Genomic DNA, 11,354 nt, shown 5'->3' on the forward strand with positions numbered 1-11,354 from the left:
TTTATTAAATAGATACGCTTATGAGAGTTTGAATAAAATTACACCAAAACCTGTCTGCAACGAACACCTGTCTATAACGGACAACTTTTTATGGTCCTGTGACTGTTCATATATACGGGTTACACTGTATCAGCAAACGATATACTTACACAGTTACATACAATCCGTGGAATAAGACAAATAAATCCATCATATTAACTACCTAGATTACAGCAGATACAGTAGGTACTTGATTATATTTGTAATTCTTGAAATAAACACATATTTTTATATCTAGGCTGAAATATTATTTGTCGTACATATAAGTTGTTCTAATACGAATTTCTGTAGTTTATTAAATCCTGTATTTATTGTTATCCATTTAGAGTTCCGATAATATTATTATTGTGAAAATTGTCGATGCAATAGGAACTATACAAAAAGTGAACGTATTTGAGATGAGCTATAGATTTTTGAAAAACAAATATTTCTCGATCCTCCGAGTGCACGCCACCGCCAGACTATTATTACACAAGCAATGCGATTGCCAGTCGGGTTATATATTACGAAACCCTTAAACTGTCTTTTGATGTTTCGTGTGAAAAAATTACGTTTTAATCGGCCGAATAAAATACAAACGTGAAACACTCGGGGAAAAGTGGCTCGTGTAGTGTCACGATGACGCCCACGGACGATGACCGTTATAATAACATAATAATATATGGTGCGTGTTATATACGAATAGGTATATTATATCGGACGATCTGCACTAATCTGATGATCGGTATTTTTATTATATTTTTTTTGTACCTACATCACTGAAGATTTTCGACAGTATTCTTTCGGTTATTAATTATAGTCGATTGTTTATTTATTTTTCCATCGTGTCTATAATATATTATTGTACCTAATAAGTTTATCAAAACTCGAGTTTCTCACTTGACCGAAAACAATCGGGACATTGTTACTATGCGTTATGCCGTTTTGTTATCGAATCTTTGTATCTATAAGCGTTTCACTATTATACGTGGATAGCAAAATTATTAAATTATATATACACACCTAATATATATATATATATATATATATATACCCGTAGATTTCCCTCATAATATACTCGTATAGGTACATAATATAGTATACGTCATGTATGATGTACAATAATTATAGTTGAAGGATCGCCTCATTAACATTGGTGGTGGAACCGATGAGCGTGTTGACTCCACTGCATAGTATGCAACGCACATACAATATTACCTACAGATAAACACTATCCGATATAGCTTTAAAGTGTCTTCCAAAAGTAGAGTCATGTGAATCTAAATCCCATGCCACGTCCTTATAATATTATGTGTTTATTTTAGTAGTTTATCTCAACTTATTTTTAAATTATGTGACGTACGTGATGTATATAATCTTAAGTCTTAACATTATTGTTTTATTGATCCTTTTATTTTTTTTCAACCGACTTTTCACAATTTCAATTTCACGCGCAGTGCTTTTACAATGTGACGTCCGCTAAGCGCTGAAAGTGTGTTTACACAGATTTTTGTTTATACAGTTTTTACATTAGGTACTTATATTGTAATATTATATAATATTATCATCATTACTTATTAGTTATTGCTCATTAGTAGCAACTAGCAAGGTGCAGTTGTATCGTCTTAAATTATATATTAAATCAATATAAAAATAGTATATTATCAAACAAATACCATTTAAAACATTTGTAGAAAAGAACGATTGTTGTGTTTATGATACATATTCAATCAAGTATTTTAGTAATCGCACCCGTCTTATAATACCAAAGTATAATCTGGTTTGACGTCATATAATTTATAGAGATTATTTATAATTTATATAACTTTTAAATTGACAACTGTTAAAAAATGAAATAGATTTAATATTTTAAATTTAGAGTGTTTTACAACTTCAAGGATATTCTTCGGAGATAATGCCTACAAATTACATTTCTATGAAGATCACTATTTAAATACATTCCTATTTAAAAAGATACTACTCGGGGGTATTGTCATGGCTTTAATAACTTCAAAGCAGAATTCAAATAATCTAGATTTACTTTTATGATTATTGAAATTAGTAATTTAATAACCATCGTTTCTTAGTTAGGTTACCCGATAAAACATATAAATCTAAATAATATTTTAATAAAAAAGGTTTATAAAATAATTGATTCAATTTAATTATAGATATTTATATTCATTTTTAAGTTATATAATTTTTTATCGATTCAGAGTTGGTTATAAATTATTTATCAAGTTATAAATAATAGTGTTTTTCGTTACCAAATTTAATGTTTAAAACCGGTATTTGGTAATTGTAAAAATAATTAGGCTAAAAATGTTGAGGTTTACAGATAGTCAGAATTCTAGATAGGTAAGTAGGTAAGCAAAGTTTTATAATCTATGACGTGAGCTATGCCAGTCTGGGTATGATACATTTAAAGTATATATTTTATATTATTGGTATAGAATTTCATTCAAATGATTTTTTTAATTATTTGTGTATTGATACAAAAATATAAAAAAAAAAGTATTTATAGCAGTAGGTATTTAAGGCTTTTAAAGTGTATTAATGATTGAATTAAAAAAAGTATGAAATGTAATTTTAAATTGTAATGATCATTTTAAATATACTATGTAAATTATATGTATTTTAGATTCTGAGTGGAACGATGAATGTATTGCTTTTACAATGATGTGTGTTTTTTTATTTTTTTATTTTTGTGTCTGTCATCACGGTTTGGGGCAGTAAAACTGCTTCGATTTTCTTCAACAGTATCTTGTTTGATGGGAAAGTGAATCTAGTTGGTGCATTCGGGAGGTCAAAATTTGAAATTTCCAATTGTTTTCAAAAGCGCCGTGAAAAACATAAGAAAAATTAAGGAAAAACGGGAATTTTTACGCAAAATCTGTTCTCGAGAAAATTTATTTTGGTTTTTGTTGTAACTTTAAAACAAATGACCGTAGATACATGACATTTTCACTGGTTTTTTATATTTCCATTTTCTCTACATAGTAAAATTTTCAAAATATTTTGATTCGTTTTGAACTGTTTAGGGACATTTTTAGTTTCCAATTTTATTAGTTTTTTTTTCTATATATGTCAATAAAACTTTATTCGTCGAGTAAAAATACTTGAAAATTTAATAATTTTTCGAATTCGAAATTATATTTGATATGGCTCCTACTATATTATTACAATGACAATTGAAAAATATTAAAAATCCTTAGTCACAGTTTTTTTTATTAGCATTTAAAGTTTAAAAATTGACAAAATATGGAAAAATCACGAAAATTACCTAATTATTTTGAGTTAAGAATTCGTGAAAATTTTTCTTTTTAAATCTAAGATTTTAAAATGTATTTCAAGATTCCACATAATATTGTCTACCTTTATCAAAAAAAAAAAATGTCTACAAGAAAGTCAAATTAAATTTTTATGAGCGTTTGAAATTCATATTTTTACAACATTTGATATTCGCTCGATTTCTCATGTGACGATTTTCTTATTTTATTGTAATTAAAAAACGAATGACTGTAGATATTTGAAAATTTCACTGAATGTTTATATTAGCATTTTCTATATACGATAAAATTTTGAAAATAATTTGACTCTTTTTGAGCTGTTTACAGACATGGTGAGTTTTAATTTTTTTTAGTTTTTTTTTCTATAAATATCAATAAAGTTTTATCTGTAGGGCCAAAAAGTGTAAAAATTTAATACAAGGCTCTTGACATATTGTTACAATAGCAGTTGTAAAATGTTAAAAATACATAGGCACAATTTTTTTTTATAAGCATTTAAAGATTGAATTTTGACAAAATTTATCAAATTTTAATTTGAATAATTATTTTGTAGTTAAAAATTTATAAAATGTTCAACTTTTGTATCTAAGAATTGAAAATTTAGAACAAGATTCCACGTAAGTAATTAATTCTGTTACCAAAAAATCTAAAAAATACATTTACACAGTTTATTTTTATAGTCATTTTAAGTTCAAATTTGGACGAAAATACATATTAAAAACCTGGAATAAGTATTTTAGTTATTTTGTTGTGATTGTACAATATATTTCGTGGGTATACTTGAAACTTCTTAAGTATACCATTATATATCTAAGATAGTATCACGGTTTGTTGTTGATGTATAATGCGTTATAAGTACCTTATAGATATTGTGATATGATTAATTTGGAATTTATTATAGGTACCTATTATAGGTCAATTTTTTTTTAATACCATATATAATATTATGTCTTATACCTAGACTGACATACCGTCTCCGCTCAGAATCGTTTTTCTTATACAATGATATTATATCATTGAATTAAAATTTAATACCATCCATTATACAGTGACCCACTTGTAATATACTGTACGTCTGTACTGTCAGCGTACTTAAAAATAGTTTTTTTTAAATAAATAAATAGAATCACATATTATTTACCAATATAAAAAGTTTTAAGAAAACAAGTAATTATCTAATAAATAAAATTCTCGTGTCACAATGTTAGTTACCATACACCTCCAAAACGGCATGACCGATTTTTATAAAATTTTATACGCATATTTAGTATGTCTGAGAATCGGCTACTATCTATTTTTCATACCCCTAAGTGATAAGAATTGTCCAGATAAAATAAAAGTAAAAATAATTTTATTATTAAATAGTGTATTATATATTGGTATAGATTGGTATATATATAAATGAATGTTTGTGTATAGATTAGACCTTTAAAAAGGGTTAAATTTGGTTTTTAGTACGGTTAGGTTAGGATTTTGTATATTAATTCACCGTAGCTCTACCACAGGTAGACTGCCTACCTGTTAATAGACTGCTGCGAATCAGAATTTTTATTCCGGAGAAGTTAAGATAAATCTAGAATACCGTACATCGAATATTAAATAACGCATTGAACAAAGTTTGAGTCATATACAGTTTGTACATTTTAACGGGTAACGAAGTGCACGGGATCAGCTAGTAATATATTATATAGGTATAAAAGGTATATCCTTGGGCATTATATACCCACTATTATATCAATACCTATTAATTATAATTATAACTTTATTAAAGGTAGTTTAATTTTAAGTGTGTATATAATTGCTTATGAATTAATTCAGAGTAAAATTACTTAATTACAAATAATTTTTACACTGAATAACATAATATTTTATTACGTATTAAGCTTGTGATTGATATTTCGAAATTGTATCATTGAATTTATAATATATGTACACCGTTTACTTTGTAGATATTATCTTTATTATTAATTCATCAGAAAAATAATATCAGCAGTTGGTGTATACCACCGGCTAATGATATACCTAATTTATTATGGTATTAAACACTATATAATATTTTTATTTTTAGTTCAATAAAAAGATTAGTGTCAAAACTAGTACACAAATTATTCAGACATTGCAGTGAAGTTAGGTGGCCCCCTATTAAAAACAATAATTTTAACGATGCTAATGAAGCTATACCACTATTTTTTCTTCTATTTTTCACGACTTTATTGGTGGACAATTTATTTAAAAATGTCTTCTTTACTCTTAAACAGTTAAATGTACAATCCGTGTCGATCTATAGCTTTAAAATGTCCATATAAAAGTGTTATTACAATAATTTTGTACCATAAAATACAGTGTAGGTACCTACTACCAGTGGCACACAGAAGTTTTATAATAAGTGGGGCTAATAATGGCTTAAATATTTTTCAGTATACCCACCACCCCAATCACATACCAATAACACGTTTGGCTGAGACACGATTGAGCATAAAACACCTTTTTTGCGACACGATTGAGCATAAATTGTCGCGTATCAAAGGAAATTGAAATACAAAAGAAAACCAACACGGTTGAGCATAAAAAACTCTGCTACGTTGCCATTTTCAATTTTTAACTGTATTATACAAAAATATTTATTTAAATAATTATAATGATTCAAAATATATCATGGCAAAAAAATATCATGTTTTCATAGTCAATATGTGATATACCTAGTCACATTATTCAAAATATTTATAAATCAATAATAGTCTCAATAGTGGTCACATTATAATACAGTATATTTTTTTTCAGTCATTTTAAGTTCAAATTTGGACGAAAATACATATTAAAAACCTGGAATAAGTATTTTAGTTATTTTGTTGTGATTGTACGCGTTATAAGTGCCTAATAGATATTATGATATGATTAATTTGGAATTTATTATAGGTACCTATTATAGGTCAATTTTTTTTTAATACCATTGATAAGTATATATATGTCTAATACATAGACTGATATACCGTCTCCGCTCAGAATCATTTTTCTTATACAGTGATATTATATCATTGAATTCAAATGTAATACCATCCATTATACAGTGACCCACTTGTAACCTACTGTACAGCAGAGCGACATCCACTTACCCACTTTTATTTATTGTTGATTTGCGTTTTTAAAATTTGAGTTTCATAAAAATTTGATTGAAAATTGAAATATGTAAATTTGCAGCATCCTATGTATACTACTATACTAGTACATATTAATTGAGATTCTTTTATTGTAAAATTAATATTTTAGAATTTAGTAACTAATAAACATTTTTTAGTATTGAAGAGTTATAGATTGTGTTATTTTTAATTTAATTATTTCTAAATAAAATGTGTGGGTAAAACATTGTTTTTAAGAGTTTTTTTATTAACGTAAGAAAATTTACCGAATTGAATCACAATATATCTATATAATTTGCCTATTTTAATCGTGGTAATCAGTTAGTAATAATATATTATTTTATTTTATATAGGTACACCTTTGAAATATTTGAAAAAATATGATGATGATGACTCTTTCACGATAGTATATATTATATTCAGCGTGTTCACTTTTCACAATTAAATGCAGAGAAGTAAAGATCAATTTGGTAAAATGTAACCGATAATATTTTAATTTTGTTATTAAAGAAAATAGTCTATTTTAAAAATTCAAAATTTTTAAATAATCTATATCTATTATATATCAATTGGTTTACGCGTGCTGCCGTGCTTTTTATTAAATATTGATTACCTACTCTGGTTACTGATAGATTTTTGTTATGAAGGGGGGGGATTGATACATTAACAGTTCATCATAACTATAACAAAACTAGGGCTCGGGTTTAAAAGCCCTTAAAAATATCAAAAAAAAAAAATACTTTTTTTTTAAAAATGCATTTATTCTAAAAATGTAAAAAAAATTACCTTTTAAAAATACATTTAACATGTAAACAAAATTGTGTAAGTATGATTATAAATATAAAATAATTAAATTTGACAAATTACATTTGTATTACACTGTAGGTACGAATCACGAATGTACGATGATAATTAAATTTTACGTAATGTTACTTAGTTCAAAATGAAAATGATTTATATTACGTTTAACGTTATACTAATTACTATGCAAATATGTAATATGTTTATATTTCAATGAAGTCAATTTGTCAAGTGATTCTTAAGAAATGCAAAAAAGTTTTGTAGTTACAACTTACAAGTTACAACATGGAGTACCTGCTTGTACTTGAAACACATTTGTAGATCGGAGAACATCGTGTAAGACATAAAAAAATGCAAATTCATTGAAATCATACCCCTAATCATAACCATAGTTATGGAGTGGTGAATATACAAATTTAACAATCAACATACAATAAACAACAGCTAAAATGTTTGAACGTCTGGTGGAGAGTTTGCTTAAATAAACAAGTTTGCATAATTTTTCCGTAGGAGACCTCGTGGCGCAACGGTAGCGCGTCTGACTCCAGATCAGAAGGTTGCGTGTTCAAATCACGTCGAGGTCAATGTTTTTTTTGCAATTTTTTACTGTTTCACGTTATTAAGATTCAGATATAAGATTGTTATTATATTATTACTATATAATATTCTCAGTCAGGAGTTGATTTACTTAACTTTTTCTTCTTGGAATATTTATATTTTAAAAACCTATTCAATTTTTTTTTTCAATTTATACTATAGTCAATGATGAATTTTTATATTCATCAATTTATTATTTTTAAGAACATAATATATTTTATATATTATTAACTACAAAAAATTTACAAATAATCGTTAATTTGCTAAATTTCGTAAACATTTGAGAAAACAACTGGGAATTATTCAATTTTTACTTCCTCCGTATAGGCCTAAAATCGACTTTTTTTGGAATTTAACTTTTAAATGTAATTAAATGTTGAGTATTAAGAATTTTTTAATTAATTTAAAAATGTAAGAATAACGATTTAAAGTGTGTATACAATTGATGACGAATTATATCCGGTTTTCTAATATTTTATCGGAAACTAAAGCTTAGTTAATATAATATTGTCTATTGGTACAACGTTGATACTTTTAGACAGATAACACTAAATCATTAAATTCAAGTAGGGGGGGTTATTGACATAATGACATGCGCACGTATGAGCGATCTACTACTATAGTACTATAGTACTATAGACTACTATAGTTTTAGCAAGGTATTTCTTTTACACTACACTCACTCACACTAATGATCACTTAATAAACGCTTGCACTTAAAAATGCTTATATTGAATATTTGAATCCCTTAAAAATAGTCGGTATCGAATACTTTATTTTAATATTAATATTAATACTAATTTTTAATATTGCAGGGTGCCGTCAGTTGGCGAATGGTTATTTTTTCTTATAGGAGACTGCAGGTTGCGGCAATAATGAATAAACACTTAACAGCTCGTTCTGTTGGCCGTTAATACCGTTATACGGGTTTTATTTGCCAGTGCGTATTCTTTAGAAAATGTTAGCAACAATTTATTAGGTAATTTATTGTAAATAAAATATAAATAATGATAATATTGTAATATAATTAATAATAATCAATTAAAATAAAAATAATTATCGAAATATTTTATGAAAGTTTCATTTATTTTGATGAAAAATAAAAATAAAATACTATAGTAGGAAATGCTTAGTTAAATGTTAAGTATGAATAACTTATGTTATAGAAATATTGCTTATAACGTACATTACATAATAATTATCCATCTTATACAATATTTTGTATCTTATCTACATTGTGATCGGAAATTAAATATTGATAATCATTAATCAGGTATGAAATCAGTCTGACCAGTGACCATCTCTAATGATGATTTTATGCTTGATTTTTTTTTTGTAAATTTGAGTGTTTTTATCCTTATATAATTTTGGTGAAATCAAAAATTACTTACAGTATATTATATTGTTAATAAAGAAATTCAATAAAAAAAACTCCTGATGGAATTCACCAACTCGTGTATAAGTAACTTTGAAACTAAGTCCGATCGACAAATTCTGTTTGAATTACTGATTGTTCTTAACCCATTGAAAAACAAAGGTTTCAAAAAAAAAATTTATAATCTAACTACATTTAAGAGTCATACATTATGAACCAAAATAATAGGTTCCTTACATTTACAAGAAATAACTTTTTTTTTTTGATTTGGGGGGGTGGAAAATGTTCAAATACGGCCCTGGTTATTACTTATAGTACATAATAAATTAGTATACGAATAGACTATTGCCACGCACGCAATCGGCTTTTAAATAATCCAAATTCACCGCACGCGACCGTCGGCGCCGTGGCTTAGTTGGTTAAAGCGCCTGTCTAGTAAACAGGAGATCGAGGGTTCGAATCCCTCCGGAGCCTCACACACGTTGGGGCGGCTTACGATATAGCCGTAAACCTGACATTGTGTGTCGACCCATTTTTTGCACTTTTTTCCCGTTTTTCTTTTTTTTTGGTGCAAGTGTCGTACAATTTCGAAGGTTCTCATCGGTACTACAACTCGAACGAACATACTGAAATTATTCAGTGAACTGTGAAATAGAGTTATGAGCCCATCACTTCATAATAATATTAATCTATATATATAAGAATCTAACTTGATTTTGGAGACGAAGGAAACTGGTTTGTTTGTTTATTTATTATTATTATTATTATTATTATTAATTATTTATTTGTTTGCACTTGCATTTTTCCATTTAAAATATATATTATTCATTAAACAAATAATTTATTGTTACATTTTTTTCTACCTTATCTCTATAATAAAAAGAATAAAATTTACCACTCCAGTGGTTGAATTCAAAACGTAAGATATATAATTTTCATAAATTAGCAATAACAATAACTACAATATGTAATTATATTATATTATTATTTATTTGTATAGTCAAAAAATAGTCATATGTTTTTAAATTAAATTATAAAAAAATAATTTCTTCCGGAGGAAGGTCGGGCAGCTAATATAATATATACCTCTAATCTAATATAGTCTTTGTATAAGTTACGTACATGGTCGTAATATTAATATTTGAAAATACTTATAATTCACTAAAAAATTTAAAGATCATAAAAATCCAACGAGAGAACACAGATAATGTTATTATCTAAAAAATTGATAATAGGTAAATTCATTCTAATATCAAAACTAACAGCACATTATTGAAACTGGTGAATGGAAATTTGCCATGTTACATAATATTGTACGTGTGTAAGACGAAGACAACATATTATACGCAAAGGTGGGCATTAACTAGTTAAAAAGTTAATGTTAAGTTAACAATTTAATTTTTTTTTTAACTTTTTAACTTAACTAGTTAGTTTATTTTTTAATCAACTTATGAACTTAACTATAGTTTAATTTACAGTTGAAATAACTTAGCTTTTCTTAGTTAATTTTAAAAAAATCCATCAAGTTAAAAACATTTTGAAATTTTTCGTTTATACGTAAATATTACTATATCGGTATAAAATAAATATAATCCAATACAAAAACACAAACATTTCTGTTCTATTTCTTGATAACATAGTTTTGTGAATATTAAAGATTAATATATTTTATTAAGTTTTAAATTATATACTATGCGTGTTCAATTATAAATGTTTTTAATAAAATCAATAATTTTAAATTACAAATTGACAATAATTGTTAACAATTATTGTTATGTTTTAATGTTATATAACTTATAATATATATGAAGGTCATGTACTCATCTTCATGTATTATGACACTTAATTGCTATACAATATAAAAAATATATTTGTTAAATTATTAATTTGAGATGAGTATAGTTTAAATTATTAAATAATAGTGAAGTAAAAGTAAAATGGTATACAGTGCAGTACATTTAACATTATGATAAAAGTTCAATAAAATTATTTTTTAAAATTTATAAATTAGAAACTAGAAAGACACATTCACTCTTAATGTGATTTACATACTAATTAAAAAAAAAATTGATAAACTTTTTTTAAACTGAGTTAAGTTAATATTATTTTCTATATTAACTTTTAACTTATCGAGTT

The 11,354-nt window shown here is 26.0% G+C and overlaps 2 non-coding genes across 2 annotated transcripts; both read left to right on the top strand.

Annotated features, from left to right (window-relative positions):
- The first annotated feature begins 7,758 nt into the window (after positions 1 to 7,758).
- On the top strand, positions 7,759 to 7,830 carry TRNAW-CCA. The gene has a single exon. It is a non-coding gene; the product is annotated as a tRNA-Trp (tRNA).
- A 1,788-nt stretch (positions 7,831 to 9,618) lies between these two features.
- TRNAT-AGU lies at positions 9,619 to 9,692 on the top strand. Its single transcript has one exon. It is a non-coding gene; the product is annotated as a tRNA-Thr (tRNA).
- The last annotated feature ends 1,662 nt before the right edge of the window (positions 9,693 to 11,354 follow it).

Source organism: Acyrthosiphon pisum, chromosome A2, assembly GCF_005508785.2.
Source record: "Acyrthosiphon pisum isolate AL4f chromosome A2, pea_aphid_22Mar2018_4r6ur, whole genome shotgun sequence".
In the NCBI taxonomy this organism is placed as follows: domain Eukaryota; kingdom Metazoa; phylum Arthropoda; class Insecta; order Hemiptera; family Aphididae; genus Acyrthosiphon; species Acyrthosiphon pisum.